The following is a 25,822-nucleotide window of genomic DNA, read 5'->3' on the forward strand; positions in this document are numbered from 1 at the left end:
CTCAGGAGGCTGAAGAAATTCGGCTTGTCACCAAAAGCACTCACAAACTTCTACAGATGCACAATCGAGAGCATCCTGGCGGGCTGTATCACCGCCTGGTATGGCAACTGCACCGCCCTCAACCGTAAGGCTCTCCAGAGGGTAGTGAGGTCTGCACAACGCATCACCGGGGGCAAACTACCTGCCCTCCAGGACACCTACACCACCCGATGCTACAGGAAGGCCATAAAGATCATCAAGGACATCAACCACCCGAGCCACTGCCTGTTCACCCCGCTGCCATCCAGAAGGCGAGGTCAGTACAGGTGCATCAAAGCTGGGACCGAGAGACTGAAAAACAGCTTCTATCTCAAGGCCATCAGACTGTTAAACAGCCACCACTAACATTGAGTGGCTACTGCCAACACACTGTCAATGACACTGACTCTACTCCAGCCACTTTAATCATGGGAAATGATGTAAATATATCACTAGCCACTTTAAACAATGCTACCTTATATAATGTTACTTACCCTACATTGTTCATCTCATATGCATACGTTGATACTGTACTCTATATCATCGACTGCATCCTTATGTAATACATGTATCACTAGCCACTTTAACTATGCCACTTGGTTTACATACTTATCTCATATGTATATACTGTACTCGATATCATCTACTGTATCTTGCCTATGCTGCTCTGTACCATCACTCATTCATATATCCTTATGTACATATTCTTTATCCCCTTACACTGTGTATGACAGTAGTTTTTTTTGGAATTGTTAGTTAGATTACTTGCTCGTTATTACTGCATTGTCGGGACTAGAAGCACAAGCATTTCGCTACACTCGCATTAACATCTGCTAACCATGTGTATGTGACAAATAAAATTTGATTTGATTTGATTTGATTTTTATTGGGTAAGTATGACTCCTTCTACGTCTTCTGATCGAAGAACATCAAAGGTAAGGGAATATTTATGTGGTTATTTTGGGTTTCTGTGGACTCCAAACGTAGAGGAGACACTGCTAATATCTGAGCGCCGTCTCATAGCATAGCCTAGTGAACGAATTCTGTAACGTTAAAAATAAATGTAACACAGCGGTTGTATTAAGAAGAAGTGTATCTTTGTAACTATATGTAGAACATGTATATTTAGTCATGTTTATTGCTTGTTATCTGACGTTATCTGTCGGAGCTATCATCATTTCTCCGGACATTTTGAGTAGCATTTTTTGAAATGTCGTCATTGCAAACAGATTTATGGATATAAATGGCATATTATTGAAAAAAAATGTACTGTGTAACATGTAATATTACTGTCATCTGATGAAGATTTTCAAAAGGTTAGTGAATTATTTATTTTTTAATCCTACTTTTAAATTTTATATTTTCTGGGACAAAATGGCCGCCGCTTGTGTTTTGTTTCGGTGGTGATCTAATATAAATATGTGCTATGTTTTCGCCGTAAAACATTTTAGAAATCTGACTTGCTGGGTAGATGAACAAGGTGTTTATCTTTCATTTGAGCAATTGGACTTGTGGAGGTTAAATATTTCTAAGAATATTTTTTCGCATTTTGTGTTATGGTAATGAGCTGAGCCTGTAGTCACGATCCCGGATCCAGGATGGGTAGTATCAAGAGGTTTTAACAAACTATAAGCCTTTCGCGTAGGCCTATTTTGTTTCAATCAAATAATATATCCTGCCTAGTGGCGGGTGCTGTTGAGGTTTGGCCACATGAGGGGGAAAAAAAGACTACCAGTATATTCAGCTTCAGATAAGAAATGACTGAGGATGTGTTTTTGGTGTAACATATTATTGTCCTTTTATGGTATAGCATATACTGTATTCAGTTCTGTTATGTAAAATACAAATGAATAGTTATGTGATCTTGCAAGACATTGATTAAGCTTTGATCAAACTTTACTAAACGAGCACCATTGTGAGAAGCGATATTCTTGTATTTGTAAAAAAAAAAATAATTGTAATAATAAGTGATGAGTAGGACTCAGGGGCACAACTTTGGTTTTAGAAGGGGGGGGACATAATATATAAATATATTTTTTTATCCAGGCGGATAAACACTCCAAACAGCCTACCCGACCACTCGGAGGCGTCCGCATGGTCCTTAAGCACACCGTTAGTTTGTATCACATTCCAATTATAAAACTGGGGGGACAAAAATGCAATTTCAGAATGTTCCCAGGGAAAGTTGTGCCGCTGGTAGGACAATTAGGCATAGGCAACCAATCTTGATGATGAGGGTTATTTTAAACAGACAGGACAGCACTGTAAACAAGTGGTCATATAGGCTAACGTTCTGGGTTCCACTGTGCAAGAAGGGGTCAGTGGAGTTTTATGAACATCAAGGCAGACACACAGTGAATTTGCATCCTAGATCTCGTTGGTGTGATGATAAGGTTCATGCGGTGGATCAGTTTGTCTGCATACGCAATAGAGGTGGTATGCGTTTTCTGTAAGCTAAGCACTCGGACAGTAGGGTGAGTTAAAGTGTGTCATACCTGAGCCCCAATCCATAACAAACTGGTTTGAGGACAGTGGCAGTTCTTATTATGCCGGATTTGGCCCGCTCAAAGTGGTCAAGCCTCTGACCCTTGGCCTCTATACACACCTACAGTTAGTTGCTACCGCCAGAGAAAGAGAAGTGGGAAGGGAGGGAAGATGGTGCAGTACAGCTGCACCATCGAGAGCATCACTGCCTGGTATGGTTGCATCACTGCCTGGTATGGCAACTGTTTGCAAGGCACTACAGAGGGTACATGTACTTGCAGTACATCACTGAGGCCAAGCTTCCTGCCACCCAAGACCTCTGTACCAGACTGTGTCAGAGGAAGGCCCTAAGAATTGTCAAAGACTCCAGCCACCCTAGTCATAGACTGTTCTCTCTGCTACAGCACGGCAAGCAGTACAGGAGTGCCAAGTCAAGGTCCAAAAGACTTCTTAAAAGCTTCTACCCCCAAGCCATAAGACTCCTGAACAGCTGATCAAATGGGGCTCCCAATCACAGCCAGATGTGATGCGGACTGGATTCGAACCAGGTACTGCAGTCTTGCACTGAGATGCAGTGTCTTAAAGACCACTGCGCCGCTCGGGAGCCCAATGTATTCTGAAATGTTTTTAAAAAAGAGGGAGCGTGTCGTGGAGAATCGTAACAAAATTTAGCACTTACAAGAACTTGTGAATTCAATATAGGCTTTTAATACAAACATATCAGAAGCCTAGATGGTCCGTGGAACACACCCTTTTCCAGAGCACTGGCTCTGATTTATACACATACAACATATGAGTCCATCCCACATGCAAATGAAGTTACTTCCCTCAGTCCATCTGCCACCATTATATCCCAATCTGTGCATCCTGCTTGTTCAGCTCGATAACACCCATATCTGCTTTCAGTTAAGTTATAATAGTGGCAGGACGTCTTCATGTCCCAAAAATAATACATGCCCATCTTATGCTATGGGCCCCCTTACGTTCAGCCTGGTGTGTTCTTTGGTATGTCTGTCCTTATTAGGACTCGTAGACTATGTGTCTCTTCTGACATTCCTTCAGCATCTTCATGTCATTAAAATATATGGCCTATGTCTATAGTCCATCAGTTGGTCATTTGGCTGACCCCCTCCTTTGTATGTCCCTCTGACCTTGGTTTGTCCAGCTGTCCTATGCTCTCATGGCCTTACTCTGGCCTATACAATAGCCAATGCATTTTACCAGAATGGCAAATGCACTCTAAGTGTATCTTTCTCTTGTGTTACAGTATTAAGTTCCTCCCTATATGTACATCTTTCTCCCACAAGCGCTACTCCCCTGAGCCACCGCAGCACTATATTCCAGCACATCCTTAGCCTTTTATCAATTAGATTTGCTCGCCTCCTTTTGAAAAAGGTCAAAGGTAATCGAGGAGGGTCAGCGACGAGAGTGAACCAAGGGACCAGGGTTCCGGTCGAGAAGCAATGTTTTGACTGCTCCTACAGTTTTGAATTCAAAACTCTTCCACGGTAGGTTACACATGCGTGTCCTCGGTGAAAGGTCCCTGTCGCGGAGGGGAGAACATTCTTCCGTTTTCCTACTAACGAAATGTCACATACTTCAACCACTGGACCACTTATCTTAGTCAAGCCTCACGTTATCTCTGGCCAATCAAGTAGAATATATTAATGATTGGTACCATGATTCGTCCTATGAAATGTCAACCTAGACTCTCATCGAATAAGACAACGTGCTAGGCAATACACGCCTACAGCCGTCTCGTTTTGATTATTTTTGTAGTGGCTGTGAGTGGGTGCGTGTATGTTGTCAGTATTTTATCAACCGTGTAGACGTCGGTTCATATGAACCTATTGCTGTATAATTGTGATGTAAAAACGATTTCATGTGGATTATGCTTTTGTTCAATGTAGGACTTAATCCGGCAGATCCTGACAATAGCTAACCGGTAGCTACACAGCGAATATAACGTGAACTAAACGAGCCTTGTTAGCAAGCTAGATGCGTTAGCTAGCTGGGAGTGGGAGCCAGGGATCTGCATCTGTTGAAGTGCAGTGCTTGCTATAGCAAGTCGTATTTCCACAAGGATTCTAAAGAAGTCTACTAATACGGAGCTGGCAACATCAGTCAAGTTAACTAGGTAGCGTTACCTAACTATGATAGCCGTTTTAGATGGCAAACTAAATCAAAGATAGTGGATAAATGATAATTGAATCGGGTATTTTAACAATTGTCAGTTCTGGTCTACTTAACTGGGCGTGTCTCCCATACACTAATTCAACAGCAGCGGGGTCTGGTCTACTTAAAGTTTATTGACTTTCATTGAACCAGAAAAAAACAGCGAGTGGAGTGTCTCGCTTCCTCTTCCGTCTTTGGCTAAATTATAAACCAATGATTGGGCCTTGGTACACTAGCTCTGCCTGGAAAGGAGCACTAATTATCTAGTTTATTCTGAATGAATGTCTAAAATAAGTGGTCAGGTAGCAAGTCCTATCAAGTGTGTGAGCCATATCAGTTTCAGCCCTGTTGAAGCAACATAGCTAGCTAAATTCAACTTGATTTGAGAGCGAACCTCAGTCATTGAAATGTAAAAATATCCATGGTGGCAATGAAATGCTTTGTTGTGTGTATGTAACAGTATAGCTTCCGTCCCTCTCCTCGCCCCAGGGACCCTCTGCACATACACAACAGCCACCCTCGAAGCATCGTTACCCATCGGGAACAACTACTTCGAGGTCTCAGAGTGAGTGACGTCTCCGATTGTAACGCTATTAGTGCGCACCCCGCTAACTAGCTCCCCGTTTCACATCTGTTACATGTACAATACATTTTAGTCACCTGGCAATAATGCATGAAGCCTTTGAGTCTACAATTTGTCTGTCTTTGCAGCAGGCAGCAAAGTCTGACATGATGTCAGATGGAGAGGGGAAGCAGGCATTGAACCCTGTCCAGGAGAGGAAACCAGAGTCTATGGTCTCTGCCTCCAACGAGCAGAGTGTGTCCCCTCCAGTATCAACTGTGACACAGACCCCTGCCACAACGCCAACAGAGGATGAGGAAGAGGAGAGCGAAGATGAGTCTGAGATTCTGGAGGAGAGCCCATGTGGACGCTGGCAGAAACGGAGAGAAGAGGTATGCAATGAACATGAGCTGGAGACAGGAAAATGGCTTACTGCCCCCAAAATATTTAACTTGTTGTATTTTGAATCCGATGGAGATTATTTGTTTAATTTGACCCTTTCTTTCTCGTTTTAGGTGAACCAGCGTAAGTAGGCCAAGTAGGCGTCCCTGGAATTGACAATGCCTACTTGGCCATGGACACCGAGGAGGGTGTGGAGGTGGTGTGGAATGAGGTCATGTTCTCAGAGCGGAAGAACTTCAAACTGCAGGAGGTGGGTTGGGTTCTCAGCCAGGGCTGAGCTACAACAGCACCTTGTGATGTCATAATAATCAGTTTGACTCCTTGACACCTCACAATGGACACATTGACAGCTCACAATGGAAAGGATGCTGTTTGTGATTACATAATTATCGATCATCACAGTTTGACAGCTCACAATGGTAGGGCATTATGTGATGTATAATTACAGGCCATTATGATAGTTTGCTATGTAAAAACTGACACTGGCATTTTCCAGCCCTAACACCAGGTTTGGCAATTTACCTTTCTATCATCTGCTAGCTTGCACTAAGTTGAGAAGAGTGGCAATATGTGTCCTTAAAAACACGCGCAAAAGTGACTCATGCAGAGCTAATGGGATGTTTTAAGACTGACAAAAAGGTATTAACGGTAATGCAATTGATAATGGCATGGATTGAGTTTGGAAACGCAGCCTATCCAGCCTATAACTAATAGTTCCCATTGAACGACAGATGCGCCTGTGAATCTTGTATTTAGAAACATAAGAAATATTGTGCCCCAGATTACCAGAGACCTGTTCCTCCAAACTATTAAATCATCCTATAATGCCATATCAACAGCAGATTTATGGGAGAATTGGCCTCCCACCTAGGCAATGATGCATTTTAACGAATGCGAATGTTATACGTAAACACAATTAAGCCTACGTATGTACACGGTGCCATGGAACAAGATAATCCATTTATAATACCATGCTTCTGACTAGGGCTGTTATGGTGACCGTATTACCGCCACACCGTCTGTCACAAGTCAAGACTGCGTTCAAATTCCATGTGACTGTTTAGTCAGGTAATTAGGCTACTTCTAGCTCTGATGCTGCTGGTGGTCATTGGTATCCTACCAAACTTGCTAACTGCCTGGTACTCAGCAATCCGTTGTCCCTCTGATCACTTTGACATCTATGCAAATGTTTGAAAATCTAATCACACTTAATGAGAGCCCATGAGCTCATGTTGCGCAACATTTCTATAGCCTATTCAATTGCGTGAGAGATCCGAGTTATGGCCTCTACTTAAAAGAGGATCCCATCAACCTTCTATAGACTAGGCTTACTATTTATTAACTTTCCTAATATTAAGCACATTGCTTCTCTTTATAAAAGGAGTATAGGCTACCTGGCTGGAATGAAAATGAACCATGGGAATAGCGTCCTCCATTAATTTTTTTTATTTAACCTTTATCCCGAGTGGCATAGCGGCCTGGTTCGAATCTAGGCTGCTTCACATCCGGCCGTGATTGGGAGTCCCATGGGGCGGCGCACAATTGGCCTAGTGTCGTCCGGGGTAGGCCGTCATTGTAAATAAGAACTGACTTGCCAGGTTAAATTTTTTTAAATTGACATAGACTAGTGCTTTTGCTGTTCGTTAGGCTTACTCATCTTGTTTGCTGACAAAAAGTAAATGTGGATAGTTCTTCCAACATCTTCCGTATGTGGCTCGGAATTCGATAAGGACACGCACAGTTGAGTCCCCGACATGTCTGTCATCACTTGTAGCCAGTGAGGACCCGATCACATGATGGGCATTGGCTAATAAGAATTGACATCTGAGAGAGCTATTTGAGTAGGGTTGCACATTTTGGGGAATATTCATAGGTGGAAACTTTCTGTGGGAATTAACAGGAATATATGTGAATTAATGGAAATATATGCAAATTAATATTAATACCATTTAAATATAGATGTCTTTTGCATTGGATATATTTACCAAGCCATATGGAGACAGAAACATAAACCTTTTACCTTATCATAAGTAGACATAAATGCAAATGATTAAATCCTTCCAATAGAAGGGGATGATGTCCTTCCAATCACATGGGAAGATTTCACTTAACAACAAAAAGGGAATATTGAATGATCCCCAATGATCCATCGCCTCTCCCAAATCTGTACAATGATAGTCTAGAAACTAAAGCTTTGGTTGTCTTCCTCTCAAGCTGCCATGTCTTTTCCCTGGACCTCCTCAATATCCACTCTGAGGCTTCAACTTCACTGTCACTTTCCAACCTTATTGAGGATGGCTTGTTGTCAGGCTCAAAAAGTCTCAAATTTGCCCTGATAGGTCAGCCCATTTGCGTGCTTTGTGTGTGTTCCCAAAAGAGGACCAGAGGTGGCTGATGTTGGTGGGATTTGGAGGATGATGGGGGCAACAGGGGAAAGAGCCTCAGATTAACTCTCTTGTTTAGTGTATCCATTGTTTTCAGTGCCATGATGTCCTTGAGGAGTAGATTCAATGCATGAGCAGCACAGCCAATGGGTGTGACGTGAGGGTAGGACTCCACTTTAGACCAAGCAGCCTTCATGTTCACAGCATCGTCTGTCACCAGTGCAAATACCTTCTGTGGTCCAAGGTCATTGATGACTGCCTTCAGCTCATCTGCAATGTAGAGACCGGTGTGTCTGTTGTCCCCTGTGTATGTGCTTTTGTAGAATACTGGTTGAGGGGTGGAGATGATATAGTTAATTATTCCTTGCCCACGAACATTCGACCACCCATCAGAGAGGATTGCAACACAGTCTACTTTCTTTATGACTGGCGGCTCTAGCTGCTCTGGCTGCTCCATGCAGTCTGGCTGCTCCATGCAGACTGGCTGCTCTGGCTGCTCCATGCAGACTGGCTGCTCTGGCTGCTCCATGCAGACTGGCAGCTCTGGCTGCTCCATGCAGACTGGCAGCTCTGGCTGCTCCATGCAGACTGGCAGCTCTGGCTGCTCCATGCAGACTGGCAGTTCTGGCTGCGCTGAACAGGCAGGAGACTCCGGCAGCGCTGGAGAGGAGGAAGGCTCTGGCAGCGCTAAACAGGCGGGAGACTCCGGCAGCGCTGGAGAGGAGGAAGGCTCTGGCAGCGCTAAACAGGCGGGAGACTCCGACAGCGCTAAACAGGCGGGAAACTCCGACAGCGCTGGAGAGGAGAAAGCTCTGGCAGCGCTGAACAGGCGAGGCGCACTGAAGGCCTGGTGCGTGGTGCTGGCACTGGTGGTACTGGGCCGAGGACACGCACAGGAAGCCTGGTGCGGGGAGCTACCACCGGAGGACTGGTGTGTGAAGGTGGCACAGGATGGACCGGACCGTGAAGGTGTACTAGAGAGCCTGAGAGCAGGGCTGGCACAGGACGTGCAAGGCTAGGTAGGTACACAGGAGGCCTAGTGCGTGAGGCTGGCACAATCTTCACCAGCCGACTAACACGCACCTCAGGACAAGTATGGAGCGCTGACCCAGGTGCCATCAAATCCCCGACACGCTCCGTCGGGCGAATATCGTACCTAAAGCACCAACCTAGCAACTCCCTCATAACTCTCTCTTCCACTCTCCCGTCTCTGCTTCACTCACCTCCAACACCGGCTCTGGTTCTGGTCTCCTCCTTGGCTCCTCACGATAAACAGGGGGAGTTGGCTCAGGTCTGAACCCTGACTCTGCCACACTTTCAATACATTTTTGGGGCTGACTCTCGGGCTTCCATCCGCGTCGCCGTGCTGCCTCTTCATACCAGCGCCTCTCCGCTTTCGCCGCCTCCAGTTCTTCTTTGGGGCGTCGATATTCTCCAGGCTGTGCCCAGGGTCCTTTTCCGTCCAATATCTCCTCCCAAGTCCAGAAGTCCTGTGATCGCTGCTCCTCACAATAAACAGGGGGAGTTGGCTCAGGTCTGAACCCTGACTCTGCCACACTCTCCCTGAGCACCTCCCCCCCCCCCCAAGAATATTTGGGGCTGACTCTCGGGCTTCCTTGCCAACCGTGTTCCCTCGTATCGCCTCTTCAACTCCATTCTCCTATAACCCTCTTCGCACTGCTCCAGCAAATCCCAGACGGGCTCCGGCACTCTCTCTGGGTCGACCGCCCACCTGTCTATTTCCTCCCAAGTCGTATATTCCAAACTTTGTTTCTCCTGCTGCCGCTGCCTGTCACCACGCCGTCCTAGTGTGGTGGGTGATTCTGTTATGGTTTTCTTCCGTCGAAGGACCAAAATGCAGCGTGGTTAATACGATACATCTTTAGTGAAGACGAAACACGAACAATACAAAAACAATAAACGAAACGTGAAAACCGAATCAGCCTAAACTTTATTAAAAAAAAATATATATTATCTTCAATACCATTCATTCTTTACAACTCATAATTTTCATACATACTCAAATAATGGTATTTTAATTTAACTAATTTAACTAAACAAAAACCCCAAACAAAACCACAGGGGAGCATCTTCCCTCCCCGTCACCCTACAAACTACCTTTCCCTATCTCCCCGTCCCTAATCTATCCCCTTACAAATCTAAATGACACCCAGCCCTAAACCCCCCTTCCACCTCTCCCGAGCAGCATGCTGCCCCAACTTCCTCTCCTCCCTCTTCATCCTCCCCCTCAAATCTCCTTCCACCCTCCTCACTATCCCTTCCACCCCCCAATCTCTCCCTGTCTTCACCATGTTCTGCCTGGCTTCCCACAGCCCCTGTTTAAAGAGACTCATGAGAAGCCAGAGCAGAAACCTGTCCCTATCCGTCCCTCTCGCTCTCCCTACACCTCTCTCTAACATGGCCCACGTCAATACAAAATCCCCCCTTACCAAACCTAACAACACCCGTGCCCTAGCCCATACTACTCCGGCAAAGGCACAGTCCCAAAAGACATGGTGCACAGTCTCCTCCCTGCCACAAGAGGATCTTGGACAGGTGGGGGATTGCACCAAACTATACCGGTACATGATGGAACGTACCGGCAAGCACTTATGGAGGCTCAACCAATTCAGGTCCTCGAGCCTGTTGTCCAGACCCCGCGCCTGCACTCCCTCCCAGACCACTTCCGAGATGCCCACTACAGGCGCCCGACTCCCTGCCTTTCTGACCTCCTCGTACAGGTGCCTGTGATCTAAACCTACTCGGGCAACTTCAACCTCAGGGTGTGCACGCAGCCACTTGGCCGCATGACCAAAGTGCCACGGCAGCTGTTCCGCCCGAGGACCCGTGTTAGACCACACCATTACGCTTCTCGCCTGATACGAGAAGAACACCCGCAGGAGGTAACCGGACGGGTGTATCACTGGATGAGCAAGCTCTGTTAACAAGAAAGAAACAAAAATTGTGTCCAGCTTGAGGGGGAAATGTGGTACCCCCCTACCTCCCTCCCCAATGGGACAGAGCATTCGTGCCCTGGCGACCCACTCGCACCTGCCACTCCACATGAACTGAAACACAAGCCTCACTAGAGGCCTCCTCAGACAAGCCGGCAATGGGTAGATGTACGCCAAATACAAAAGAGACGGCAACACATCCACCTTTAGGACCAGGACTTTGCCCAAAAAAGACCTAGCCTTCCACATTGCTAGCTTCCTCTGTACCACTGCGATACGCATGTTCCAGTTTAGCGTCGCTGAGCCGGAGGTCTCAAAATGGACCCCGAGAATCCTCAGGGCCCCCTCACAGAGAGAACCCCCCAGGCACATTCGTTCTACCGCGCCATCTTCTGAAAAACTTGACGGAAGACTTTGCATGGTTCAGAACCGCTCCCGACGCTCGGGTGAAATCCCCAAAGATGGCAAGGGACCTTGTCAGGCATGAGTTCTTGCACAGCAGCAAGGAAGTGTCGTCGGCGTACTGCGTCATCTTAATACGCGGCCCACCACTTCCAGGGATCAACAAGCCTTCCACCCCTGTGTCTGCCCTAATGGCAGCCCCCAGAGGCTCCATGTACAGAACGAAGAGGAGAGCCGAGAGTGGGCACCCCTGCCTGACCCCAGACGAGAGGTCAAAAACGTCACCCAAGTGACTATTTACACTAACTCGGCACCCCGCTCCGACATATAATGTACGAATCCATCCTATGAACTGCTCCCCAAATCCTAATCAACCTAACATTCTGAATAAAAAGGATCTATTCACGCGATCAAAGGCTTTTGCTTGATCTAGCGCTGCTACCATTAAAGGCAGTCCTCTATCTTCAACCCAAGCGATGGAGTCCCTGATTAACTGTAGGTTCCATCTAATAGAGCGGCCCTCTACCCCGCACGTCTGATCCTCATGGACGACGTAGGGAAGGGCTGTGCGCAACCGGTCTGCTAAAACCTTTGCAAGTAGCTTGTAACCTACACACAGCATGGTCAACGGCCGGCAGTTGCCAAGGTCTGTTACTTCCCCCTTCTTTATATAAAAGTGACAGCACACCAACAGCCATTGATCCCCCCCGGGACCCCCGTCTCAAGGATGGCCTTCAAAACTTCGAGGACCACTGGTCCAAGTATACCCCATGGATGGGCCGGCAGCCCATCCATCCCAGGCACCTTCCCTTTTCCCATCCTCCTAAGAGCGCTCTTGTCACGCCCTGGTCAAAGTATTTTGTGTTTATCTTTATGTATTTGGTCAGGCCAGGGTGTGGCATGGGGTTTTTGTAATTGTGGTGTGTTTGTCTTGGGGTTTTGGTGGTGGTATTAGGATTGTAGCTTAGTGGGTTGTCTAGCAAGGTCTATGGCTGTCTGGAGTGGTTCTCAATCAGAGGCAGGTGCTTATCGTTGTCTCTGATTGGGAACCATATTTAGGCAGCCATATTCTTTGAGTTTGTCGTGGGTGATTGTCCTTAGTGTCTTACTTGTACTCTCTGTTAGTTTGCACTAGATAGGCTGTTTTCGGTTTTCATTACGTTTATTCTTTTGTCGTGTTTAGTGTTTAGTCGTGTTTAGTGTTTAGTCGTGTTTACGTTTTGTTTAATAAATATGGATCGCAATCGACACGCTGCAGTTTGGTCCGACTCTCCTTCATCACCACTAGAAAACCGTTACAGAATCACCCACCACCAACGGACCAAGCGGCGTGTCAACAGGCAGGAGCAGCCGAAAAGGAGATGCTCACCAAGGATTTCTGGTCATGGGAGGAGATCTTCGACGGGAGAGGACCCTGGGCTAAACCAGGGGAGTGTAGCCGCCCAAAGGAGCAACAGGAGAAGAGGCAACAGAGGCAGCAGCAGCAGGAGCAGCAGCAGCTACAGTGGGAGAGGTTGCACCACCTGGAGTTATGGACATGGGAGGAGGAATTGGACGGTAAAGGACCCTGGAATGAGCCTGAGATTATTGTCGCCCAAAGCCGAGCTGGAGGCAGCAAAAGCAGAGAGGCGGCATTATGAGGAGCTAGCACGGCAGAGCGGATGGAAGCCCGAGAGTCAGCCCCAAAATTTCTTGGGGGGCTTACAGGGAGTATGGCTATGCCAGGTAGGAGACCTGCGCAAACTCCCTGTGCTTACCGGGGGCTGGAGAGACCGGGCAGGCACCGTGTTATGCTGTGGAGCGCACGGTGTCTCCAGTGCGGGTGCACAGCCCGGTTCGGTATATTCCAGCTCCTCGTATCGGCCGGGCTAGAGTGGGCATCGAGCCAGGTAAGGTTGGGCAGGCTCGGTGCTCAAGAGCTCCAGTGCGCCTGCACGGTCCGGTCTATCCAGTACCACCTCCACACCCCAGCCCTCCGGTAGCAGCTCCCCGCACCAGGCTTCCTGTGCGTGTCCTCGATCCTGTGCCACCTCCACACTCCAGTCCTCCGGTAGCAGCTCCCCGCTCCAGGCTTCCTGTGCGTGTCCTCGGTCCAGTACCACCAGTACCAGCACCACGCATCAGGCCTACAGTGCGCCTCGCCTCTCTAGCGCTGTTAGAGCTTTCCTCATCTCCAGCGCTGCCGGAGCCTCCCGCCTGTTCAGCGCAGCCAGAGCCTTCCTCCTCTACAGCGCTGCCGGAGCCTCCCGCCTGTTTAGCGCAGCCAGAGCCTTTCTCCTCTCCTGCGCTGCCGGAGTCATCCGCCTATCTAGCGCTGTTAGAGCCTTCCTCATCTCCAGCGCTGCCGGAGTCTCCCGCCTGTTTAGCGCAGCCAGAGCCTTCCTCCTCTACAGCGCTGCCGGAGCCTCCCGCCTGTTTAGCGCAGCCAGAGCCTTTCTCCTCTACAGCGCTGCCGGAGCCTCCCGCCTGTTTAGCGCAGCCAGAGCCTTTCTCCTCTCCTACGCTGCCGGAGTCTCCCGCCTGTTCAGCGCAGCCAGAGCTGCCAGTCTACATGGAGCAGCCAGAGCTGCCAGTCTGCATGAAGCAGCCAGAGCTGTCAGTCTGCATGGAACAGCCAGAGCTGTCAGTCTGCATGGAGCAGCCAGAGCTGTCAGTCTACATGAAGCAGCCCGAGCTGCCAGTCTGCATGAAGCAGTCAGTCTACATGGAGCAGCCAGAGCTGTCAGTCCGCATGGAGCAGCCAGAGCTGTCAGTCTACATGAAGCAGCCCGAGCTGCCAGTCTGCATGAAGCAGCCAGTCTACATGGAGCAGCCAGAGCTGTCAGTCTGCATGGAGCAGCCAGAGCTGCCAGTCTGCATGAAGCAGCCAGTCTGCATGGAGCAGCCAGAGCTGTCAGTCTGCATGGAGCAGCCAGAGCTGTCAGTCTGCATGGAGCAGCCAGAGCTGCCAGTCTGCATGAAGCAGCCAGAGCTGTCAGTCTGCATGGAGCAGCCAGAGCGGCCAGTCTGCATGGAGCTGCCAGTCTGCAAGGAGCAGCCAGAGCTGTCAGTCTACATGAAGCAGCCCGAGCTGCCAGTCTGCATGAAGCAGCCAGTCTACATGGAGCAGCCAGAGCTGCCAGTCTGCATGAAGCAGCCAGAGCTGTCAGTCTGCATGGAACAGTCAGAGCTGTCAGTCTGCATGGAGCAGCCAGAGCTGTCAGTCTACATGAAGCAGCCCGAGCTGCCAGTCTGCATGAAGCAGTCAGTCTACATGGAGCAGCCAGAGCTGTCAGTCCGCATGGAGCAGCCAGAGCTGTCAGTCTACATGAAGCAGCCCGAGCTGCCAGTCTGCATGAAGCAGCCAGTCTACATGGAGCAGCCAGAGATGTCAGTCTGCATGAAGCAGCCAGAGCTGTCAGTCTGCATAGAGCAGCCAGTCTGCATGGAGCTGCCAGTCTGCATGGAGCTGCCAGTCTGCATGGAGCTGCCAGTCTGCAAGGAGCTGTCAGTCTGCACGGAGCTGTCAGTCTGCACGGAGCTGTCAGTCTGTAAGGAGCTGCCAGTCTGCAAGGAGCTGCCAGTCAGCCCGGAGCCGCCAGAGCGGTCAGTCTGTAAGAAGCCGCCAGAGCTGTCAGTCTACATGAAGCAGCCCGAGCTGCCAGTCTGCATGAAGCAGTCAGTCTACATGGAGCAGCCAGAGCTGTCAGTCCGCATGGAGCAGCCAGAGCTGTCAGTCTACATGAAGCAGCCAGAGATGTCAGTCTGCATGAAGCAGCCAGAGCTGTCAGTCTGCATAGAGCAGCCAGTCTGCATGGAGCTGCCAGTCTGCATGGAGCTGCCAGTCTGCATGGAGCTGCCAGTCTGCAAGGAGCTGTCAGTCTGCACGGAGCTGTCAGTCTGCACGGAGCTGTCAGTCTGTAAGGAGCTGCCAGTCTGCAAGGAGCTGCCAGTCAGCCCGGAGCCGCCAGAGCGGTCAGTCTGTAAGAAGCCGCCAGAGCTGTCAGCCTATATGGAGCAGCTAGTGCCGCCAGTCTGCCCAGCGCCGCCAGTGCCCCCAGTCTGCCCAGCGTCGCCAGTCTGCCCAGCGCCGTCAGTCTGCCCAGCATCGCCAGTCTGCCCAGCATCGCCAGTCTGCCCAGCGTCGTCAGTCTGCCCAGCGTCGTCAGTCTGCCCAGCACTGCCAGTCTGCCCAGCACCGCCAGTATGCCCAGCGCCGCCAGTCTGCCCAGCGCCGCCAGTCTGCCCAGCATCGCCAGTCTGCCCAGCGCCGCCAGTCTGCCCAACGCCGCCAGTCTGCCCAGCGCCGCCAGTCTGCCCAGCGCCGCCAGATCTACCAGTCAGCCAGACTCTTCCAGATCTGCCAGTCAACCAGACTCTTCCAGATCTGCCAGTCAACCAGACTCTTCCAGATCTGCCAGTCAACCAGACTCTTCCAGATCTGCCAGTCAACCAGACTCTTCCAGATCTGCCAGTCAACAAGACTCTTCCAGATCTGCCAGTCAGCCAGGATCTGCCAGTCAGCCAGGATCTGCCAGTCAGCCAGGATCTGCTGAAACCACCAGCCAGCCAGGAGCTGGTAGATCTATCTACCTGCCTGAGCTTCCTCTCACTCCTGAGCTTCCTCTCACTCCTGAGCTTCCTCTCACTCCTGAGCTTCCTCTCACTCCTGAGCTTCCTCTCACTCCTGAGCTTCCTCTCACTCCTGAGCTTTCTCTCACTCCCGAGCTTCCCTCAGTCCCGAGCTGCCTCGGTCCCGAGCTGTCCTTCAGTCCCGATCTGCTCCTCAGTCCAGTGGGATTCTGGGTGGGGACTACTAGGCCATGGTCGGCGGCGAGGGTGGACTATCCAGGGACGAAGGGAGAGGGGACTAAGACATTAAAGGAGTGGGGTCCACGCCCCGCGCCGGAGCCGCCACCATGGACAGACGCCCACCCGGACCCTCCCTATTGTTTTGAGGTGCGTTCGGGAGTCCGCACCTTAGGGGGTTCTGTCACGCCCTGGTCAAAGTATTTTGTGTTTATCTTTATGTATTTGGTCAGGCCAGGGTGTGGCATGGGGTTTTTGTAATTGTGGTGTGTTTGTCTTGGGGTTTTGGTGGTGGTATTAGGATTGTAGCTTAGTGGGTTGTCTAGCAAGGTCTATGGCTGTCTGGAGTGGTTCTCAATCAGGGCAGGTGCTTATCGTTGTCTCTGATTGGGAACCATATTTAGGCAGCCATATTCTTTGAGTTTGTCGTGGGTGATTGTCCTTAGTGTCTTACTTGTACTCTCTGTTAGTTTGCACTAGATAGGCTGTTTTCGGTTTTCATTACGTTTATTCTTTTGTCGTGTTTAGTGTTTAGTCGTGTTTAGTGTTTAGTCGTGTTTACGTTTTGTTTAATAAATATGGATCGCAATCGACACGCTGCAGTTTGGTCCGACTCTCCTTCATCACCACTAGAAAACCGTTACAGCTCTCAACCTCTTCTATTGAAATCTGGGCCTCCATCACTTCTCTAATGTCCTCCGGAAACCGCCTGGACAAGTGTTCTAAAAACACATTTCCCTGCTCTACATCTATTTCCCTTTCCTTAAATAAACCTTGGAAATGATCAGTTCCATATCCTCTGGTTCTCTAACTATACAACCATTTTCTTCCCTAACGCCATGCATTACCTTCCTACTCTGTCTGGCCCTAACCGACTTAAAGAACATAGCAGAACAAGTCTCATTGTGTTCTAGAAAGCCACTATGCGCACGCTCCAGGAAAGCTCGAGCCTTCCACTCCTGCAACTCCCTGAGCTGCGCCTTTAGGGTTGCGGATCTCTCCCAGTCAAACGACCCGCCGAGGTTGCCTGCCTCGTACTCGAGTTCAATTAACCTTTGGATACGATCCACCTCCCTCCTCTCCTCCCTTTTTTTCCTCTTGCAATACCCTATTATAAAAGCCCTAATCCTCACCTTAACTAATTCCCACCACTCTAACACCCCCTCGCACATGGACCGGAGGCCTTCAAGCCTCCAAAAGAAACCATAAAACCCGTCAACAAAAGCCTGCTCCTCCAGCACATCCTGATCTAACTTCCAGTACCCCCTACCAAAGAGGCAGACTGGCGACCCCACCTGCAGGAGCACCCCGTCGTGATCCGAAAAGAAAACAGGCAACAGCCGCCCAGACAACTTACCCAAAGACCTGGGTACAAAAATATAGTCGAGCCTCCACTCAACCCCCCTGGAGTTGCGCCATGTAGGACCGGCCATTTTCGGAGTACTGTGCGGACCACCATCAACCAGACCATGGCAAGCCATTAGCCCGGTAATGGCGCCTGCATTGCTATCCCCCCCCTATTCCTAAATCTGTATTAAAATCCCCCCCTATCACTAATTTCCTATTTGTGACACACAGGGGCGTCAGACAGTCCACCATCTCCCTCCTGTCTGCCACCACCTGTGGCCCATACACCACCACTAATCTAAATTTACAATCCCTTATCGTGACATCCACCCCTATAACCCTCCCCTGCATTACCACAAAAGAATCCTCCACTTTTACCTCCCTGTGCCCACACAAAATCCCTACCCCCGATGAGTGCACCCCCCCAATACCCAAAACCGACTCCCCCTTGTCCCACTCCCTCTTAAACCTACTAACATCCCCTCCATCCCTCAGGTGAACCTCCTGTAAAAAACAAAAATCAAACCCCACACCCTCCAAATAACTAAAAACCACCCTCTTAACAAAATCCCTTAAACCCCTTACATTTAAACTAACAAAAGTAAAATTAGACCCCATGAAAGAATAAAATAAAAACATGTAATACACTCAAATTCTAAACCCAGACAGAAAAAAAGAAAAAACCAGGAGACTCACCCGATGCTCCCCTGCTCCATATCTACCGGTGAGAACATCATCCGTACTCCCGACATCCCCCCTCTTCCTCCATCTCACCAACCCAGGATGCAGGAATAGTGTTTGGCTCCGGGGTGCCCTGCACCCTGTAACGTTCTTTGCTTCACGGAAACATGGCTCACTGGAGAGACGCTATCGGAGGCGGTGCAGCCAGCGGGTTTCTCCACGCATCGCGCCGACAGAAATCAAATCAAATCAAATTTTATTTGTCACATACACATGGTTAGCAGATGTTAATGCGAGTGTAGCGAAATGCTTGTGCTTCTAGTTCCGACAATGCAGTAATAACCAACAACTAACAATTCCAAAACTACTGTCTTATACACAGTGTAAGGGGATAAAGAATATGTACATAAGGATATATGAATGAGTGATGGTACAGAGCAGCATAGGCAAGATACAGTAGATGGTATCGAGTACAGTACATACATATGAGATGAGTATGTAAACAAAGTGGCATAGTTAAAGTGGCTAGTGATACATGTATTACATAAGGATGCAGTCGATGATATAGAGTACAGTATATACGTATGCATATGAGATGAATAATGTAGGGTAAGTAACATTATATAGGGTAGCATTGTTTAAAGTGGCTAGTGATATATTTACATCATTTCCCATCAATTCCCATTATTAAAGTGGCTGGAGTTGAGTCAGTGTCAGTGTGTTGGCAGCAGCCACTCAATGTTAGTGGTGGCTGTTTAACAGTCTGATGGCCTTGAGATAGAAGCTGTTTTTCAGTCTCTCGGTCCCAGCTTTGATGCACCTGTACTGACCTCGCCTTCTGGATGATAGCGGGGTGAACAGGCAGTGGCTCGGGTGGTTGATGTCCTTGATGATCTTTATGGCCTTCCTGTGACATTGGGTAGTGTAGGTGTTCTGGAGGGCAGGTAGTTTGCCCCCGGTGATGCGTTGTGCAGACCTCACTACCCTTTGGAGAGCCTTACGGTTGTTAGCGGAGCAGTTGCCGTACCAGGTGGTAATACAGCCCGACAGGATGCTCTCGATTGTGCAGCTGTAAAAGTTTGAGTGCTTTTGGTGACCAGCCAAATTTCTTCAGCCTCCTGAGGTTGAAGAGGAGCTGCTGCGCCTTCTTCACCATACTGTCTGTGTGGGTGGGCCAATTCAGTTTGTCTGTGATGTGTACGCCGAGGAACTTAACTTACTACCCTCTCCACTACTGTCCCGTCGATGTGGATAGGGGGGTGCTCCCTCTGCTGTTTCCTGAAGTCCACGATCATGTCCTTTGTTGAGTGATGTTATTTTCCTCACACCACACTCCGAGGGCCCTCACCTCCTCCCTGTAGGCAGTCTCGTCGTTGTTGGTAATCAAGCCTACCACTGTAGTGTTGTCTGCAAACTTGATGATTGAGTTGGAGGTGTGCATGGCCACGCAGTCGTGGGTGAACAGGGAGTACAGGAGAGGGCTCAGAATGCACCCTTGTAGGGCCCCAGTGTTGAGGAGCAGTGGGGTGGAGATGTTGTTACCTACCCTCACCACCTGGGTGCGGCCCGTCAGGAAGTCCAGTACCCAGTTGCACAAGGCGGGGTCGAGACCCAGGGTCTCGAGCTTGATGATGAGTTTGGAGGGTACTATGGTGTTAAATGCTGAGCTTTAGTCGATGAACAGCATTCTCACATAGGTATTCCTCGTGTCCAGATGGGTTAGGGCAGTGTGGTTGCGATTGCGTTGTCTGTGGACCTATTGGGGCGGTAAGCAAATTGGAGTGGGTCTAGGGTGTCAGGTAGGGAGGATGAGGAGATGGGAGAGGCAGGACTTGCAGCGCGATCTGTGTCACAAATAGAACTGACCTCTATTTTATCCCTTTGTAACGTTGACACAATAATTGATTAACATGTATGTTTAAATTGAATTGAATACTTTAGATACTATCTTTTTAATACGACAAAAATTACAGGGTAGTTTGCTTACTCTGCCGACACTGACATACAGATCAATGAAAACAGCTGATCTATATATTAGGCCTACGAAAAAGGGAGACGGACGTCATATTGTATTTACATCTAACCTGAAGGAGGAATTTATTGTCCAAAAACAATCAAAAATGGCACTGACCCAATGATAAAGACAGTGAATATGCACACTCACCGGGGATAAAGCCAACATTCTCCGCTGGTGCCAATAAGAGAGGCTACTTTTCGCTCTTTTAAATTAAGAATGTGGATAACTAAAAGACAGATTGGAGTCTTTTCATTGTCTTCTCTTTACAGAAACAGCCATTTGTTTTCCCAAATTGTTTTTGTGCAATTTTTATTTTTAAATATTGCCTGCTGGGTCTCTGCTTTTTACTGGCAGTAGCAACTCAACAATCATCTATTTGAAATTTGCCATGTGCTCTGCCATAATTGTGGGCCATAGTGGACTATAGGACCATAGTGGACTAATTGTGGACTATAGGCTATGCGATTTTTAAAACGATCTACAGCTTTATAATTTTTTTCAAGCTTATGATCCTCTGTGGCCAAATCATGCTGTCTGGTATAGTAGACCATTTAAAAAAAAAAAAATGTATTTCTGTATAGACAGTACTAAGCGAATTAGGCTATTTAATTTAATTTAAGGAAAGTTTTCCCTAACCTTATGGAGGAGGCGCCTATGTGTTCTATTCAAATTGCTCATCGGAATTTGGTAAGAATGACGTACACCATTGCATGTTCAATTAAGATGAATGACAAACTAAATGTGCTTTCTGTCAATCTGAAAACCGTGTGTGGACGCCCTAATCAGGTTACGCAACCGGTGCATAAGCCTTCAAAGTCCTGTAAATTAAAATGCTGCCGGTCAAATGTCCGGTGTCATATTTCCTAAAGGAAACCCTGGGGCTCACGTAAGCAGTCAGTCCTCATTTTTGTGGGTGTGTGTGTGTGTGTGTGAGAGAGAGAGAGAAGTCTAGCTCAGCCCCCCTCTCTGATGTGTCAGGAATGGGATCTACCCTCTGACAGCATTTGGGGTGCCTGGACCCAAAGCAGCCCGAGCAGGAAGCAGTGAAGTCCGCCATTGTACCCCCCTCAGTCAAAACCCCCACCCCTGAGCCTGCGGAGCTGGAGACCAGGAAGGTAAGACCTAAAGGAGGAGGGGATGGGAGGGAGGTGTAAAGGGAGGGATTTTAAGGCACACTGGACAAGGAAAAATAGGGAATGGATGTAGGAATTGAGGACAGGACTTGACATTAACTTTTTTAGCCACTTGTAGGACTATTTTATTATTATTTTTTATACATGTCCGAAAGCTCAAGTCACTTGTCAACCAGCTAAGGTAGTGTACTTCAAAGCAAGGTAGCTAACTAAGACATGTTAATCTTTTAACCTTATATGGCTAAAATATTCAGGTTTCAGAGGATATCTATTGACAGCAGAGCATTCAGGTACATTTTCCAGTGGCACACCAGGATAGTACCAAGTCAAAACTACTTGGCCGGGGCCAGTCATTTTCGTATTCGGGACAGATTACAGGACAGTGAGTTATGCACGCAGAATTTCAATCGTGGGTCATTTCAAATTGAATTTGTACTCTGGGCAAGTACCATTTTATGTTATAGCCAACCATAACCAGATTTTATTTGGAAAACAAAAATATATCCGTCCCCCATCTCAATGATGTGTAGCCTAATTAACATATGAAAGTTTAAAAGGTAATATACTCCTCCATAAATTAGCCCAATAACATTGATACATGGTCCATATTATCAGGCAGGTGTGCTATTTTAGCAATCAGTATTATCGCCTGATGCAGCATAGTGGCTACATGGCTGAAGCATGGGGTTGCGCATCTGTATTGTTTACCCCAATGGGCTCATCATTAGCTAGATCAGACTCTAAATATGTGTTTGTTAAATGTTCTAAAAACTCCCACTGGCACTAATAAAATCATGTGGTTGTGTGTATTTATAAATAGTTTAATTTTGTGATTTTTACAGTGAATATAGGTCTATTGTTTATGCACTGGAATGAATGACAAGTCTCACAAAGTCACAGCAGTTGGTACCAAAAATTGCAAATTTGGACTCATCAGACCAAAGGAGAGATTTCCCCCAGTCTAATATCCATTGCTCGTGTTTCTTGGCCCAAGCAAGTCTCTTATTATTATTGGTGTCCTTTAGTAGTGGTTTCTTTGCAGAAAATCGACCATGAATGCCAGATTTTCAGTCTCCTCTTAACAGTTGATGTGTCTGTTACTGGAACTCTGTGAAGCATTTATTTAGGCTACAATCTAGGTGCAGTTAACTCTAATGAACTTATCTTCTGCAGCAGAGGTAACTCTGGGTCTTCCTTTCCTGTGGCGGTCCTCATGAGAGCCAGTTTCATCATAGCACTTGATTGTTTTTGCGACTGCACTTGAAGAAACTTTCAAAGTTCTTGAAATTTTCCATATTGCCTGGCCATCATGTCTGAAAGTAATGATGGACTATTGTTTCTTTTTGCTTATTTGAGCTGTTCTTGCCATGATATGGACTTGGTAATTTACCAAATAGGGTTATCTTCAGTATACCACCCCAACCATGTCACAACACAACTGATTGGCTCAAATGCATTAAGAAGGAAAGAAGTTCCACAAATGAACTTTTAACAAGGCACACCTGTTAATTGAAATGCATTCCAGGTGACTACCTCATGAAGCTGGTTAAGAGAATGCCAGGAGTGTGCAAAGCTGTCATCAAGACAAAAGGGTAGCAACTTTTGAAGAATCTCAAACATAAAATATATTTTGATTTGTTTAACACTTTTGGTTATTACATGGTTCCATATGTTATTTAATGGTTTTATTTCTTCACTATTATTCTACAATGTAGAAAATAGTAAAAATAAGAACCCTGGAATGAGTAGGTGTGTCAACATTTGACTGGTACTGTATGTAAATGTGATATTTCAGTTTTTATAAATTTGCAAACATTTCTAAACCTGTTTTTGCTTAATCATTATGGGGTAATGTGTGTAGATTGAAGGGAAAAAACGATGTAATACATTTGAGAATAAGACTGTAACGTAAGAAAATGTGGACAATGACAAGGAGTCTGAATACTTTACGAAGGCACTGTTCTTTCCACACAAATCAGCTGTATGAGGAGTTGCAACCTCTTGCCACCCGACAGTTGATATTATGCGCAAAGTAGGCAATGTGTGTGTTATGAATAAAGTAGCATACATAGCTCATTAACAGCTTTGGCAATTCATCTGTTTTTTAAACAATTATATAAACTACAGAATAACCTAATATTCTTTTCACTGACCAAAGCAGTGCCTGTCAATACAATACACAATTGTACTCCAATGCGCTGTGCAGCAATTGTGCGCAACACATCGCATGTAGGAGACACTGATGCTTAGATTCAACTTTGGTCAGAGTAATTGTTTGAAATAGTTTGAGTTGAGAACATGGTTCTCAAAACAGCCTCAATTTGTCGTCGGGGCATGGTCCCTACAAGGTGTCAAGCGTTCCACAGGTTATGCTGGCCCATGTTGACTCTAATGCTGGATGTCCTTTGGGTGGTGGACCATTTTTGATACACACAGAAAACTGTTGAGTGTGAGAAACTTATCAGCGTTGCAGTCCTTGACACAAACTGCTGCTACTATACTGTGTTAAAAGGCACTTAAATATTTCCTTGCCCATTCAACCTCTGAATGGCACACATACACAATCCATGTCTTAGTTGTCTCAAGGCTTAAAGGGATACCTTAAAGGGATAGCTTTCAACTGGATACACCTGGTCAGTCTATGCCATGGAAAGAGCATGGAAATGTTTTGTGTACTCCATGTATGTTTACTGTTTTTAGTTTGCTAGCTTTGGACAACAAATCTCTCATTTCTGATCAGGACCTACAGATGCAGTGCAACATTGAGCCTGTTGACGAGGGGGCCAAACATCACGTAAGTCTCATGTCAAATTTTTTGCAGTCTGGGCAAGGACCTTTATATTATAGCCCACCATAAAATTTGATTGTTTTCCACTGATTGTTTGGAAAACGTGACTCTGCTCTCAATGGCTCTTATTCACAAAGAGTCTCAGAGTAGGAGGGTAATCTAATTCATTATTAGGCTAAACTGATCCTAGATCAGCCCTCTTGAGATGCTTTGTGAATACGACCAGGGGTAAGACATGAGGCCTGTCTGTGTTTGGTTAAGAGCACTGATTTCTGACAAACATCCCAAACCTGTTTTTTAAAAAATGTATTCTTACTTTTTCCAGCTTACACTATTGCTGAAACTTGAGGACAAGTTGAATAGGCACTTAAGTTGTGATTTGTTAGCAAGTAAGTATCCACACACTAAAGTTGATTTAGTGGTATACAGAGCTATATTTTGCATGCTGTGTTTATATAAATTTAGAAAGGGCTGTTGTACTTTTAAGGTATTTTCTGATTTTATTGAATGGGTAGAAGGAGAATGACAGTGGGGAACGATAGAGGTTCTGTAGAAAGTAAGCTGGATTCAAACTTATGCCGACACTAGATGTGTGCCGGAGGCTGCTTCATTTACCACTAGACCAGCCAGGTCACAGGGATGTTCTACTTTCTGTATGCTTTTTGACTGACCTGTGTGTTTTGTGTACAGATGAGAATGTGCAGGAGCTGGCCGTGGAGCTTGTTCAGCTGGGATTCATCAGCGAGGTAAGACAAGGGGTCACGACCCCTGTGACCTCGTAGCACACCTGCAGCCCCAGGCTCAAAACACTCCAGCACCAGCAGGCTGAAGAGGGCAAAGCTACTATAAGTTTGACCAGTTCACATGCACAATGACTAGTTGGGATGTTCTATGTAGTGGATAGCAGTACATGAGGCATTCTGACGATTTGCTAATTGCTTGCCTTTCAAATGGGCTCCTGAATTCTTTTTTTCTCGTCCAGGGTGACCAACCACGACTAGCTTCGGTTCTGGAGGAGGCATTCTCCAAGTTCTACAACCGGAATGGCTTCCTGAATCCGGTCACTGTCTCTTCATAACAGAGGAGCCTCATTAACCCTCCCCGCCCTCATCCTCACCAACAGGACTTCACTGTCGCTCACCCCATAGTTTTGTGGGAAGGCTTTGCAGGGACAGATAGGGAAGCCTTTGCCTGCCCCCCCCCAAAAAATAAAAATCTTCCCACCACCTCTTCATATGAAACGTATTTATATAGCCCTTCTTACATCAGCTGATATCTCAAAGTGCTGTACAGAAACCCAGCCTAAAACCCATAACAGAACATGACCAATATGTTCAAATGTTCATAAATGACCAGCATGGTCAAATAATAATAATCACAGTAGTTGTCGAGGGTGCAGCAAGTCAGCACCTCAGGAGTAAATGTCAATTGGCTTTTCATGGCCGATCATTAAGAGTATCTCTACCGCTCCTGCGGTCTCTAGAATGTTGAAAACAGCAGGTCTGGGACAGACCCACAAAGATCTCCGCCACGGCACAACCCAAGGGAAGATCACGTCAGTGACTCAACCCACGCACCCCTCCTAGGGACGGCATGGTAGAGCACCAGTAAGCCAGTGACTCAGCCTCTGTAATAGGGTTAGAGGCAGAGAATCCCAGTGGAGAGAGGAGAACCGGCCAGGCAGAGA

The 25,822-nt window shown here is 47.3% G+C and overlaps 1 long non-coding RNA gene across 1 annotated transcript; it reads left to right on the forward strand.

The window, feature by feature from the left end:
* The first annotated feature begins 2,953 nt into the window (after nucleotides 1–2,953).
* Nucleotides 2,954–25,331, forward strand: LOC112218051. Its single transcript, XR_006079255.1, has 8 exons — nucleotides 2,954–5,242; nucleotides 5,389–5,631; nucleotides 5,755–5,891; nucleotides 21,193–21,329; nucleotides 24,088–24,141; nucleotides 24,461–24,524; nucleotides 24,826–24,881; nucleotides 25,118–25,331. It is a non-coding gene; the product is annotated as an uncharacterized LOC112218051 (long non-coding RNA).
* Nucleotides 25,332–25,822: the final 491 nt, after the last annotated feature.

This window comes from Oncorhynchus tshawytscha, linkage group LG18 (genome assembly GCF_018296145.1).
Source record: "Oncorhynchus tshawytscha isolate Ot180627B linkage group LG18, Otsh_v2.0, whole genome shotgun sequence".
Lineage (NCBI taxonomy): Eukaryota > Metazoa > Chordata > Actinopteri > Salmoniformes > Salmonidae > Oncorhynchus > Oncorhynchus tshawytscha.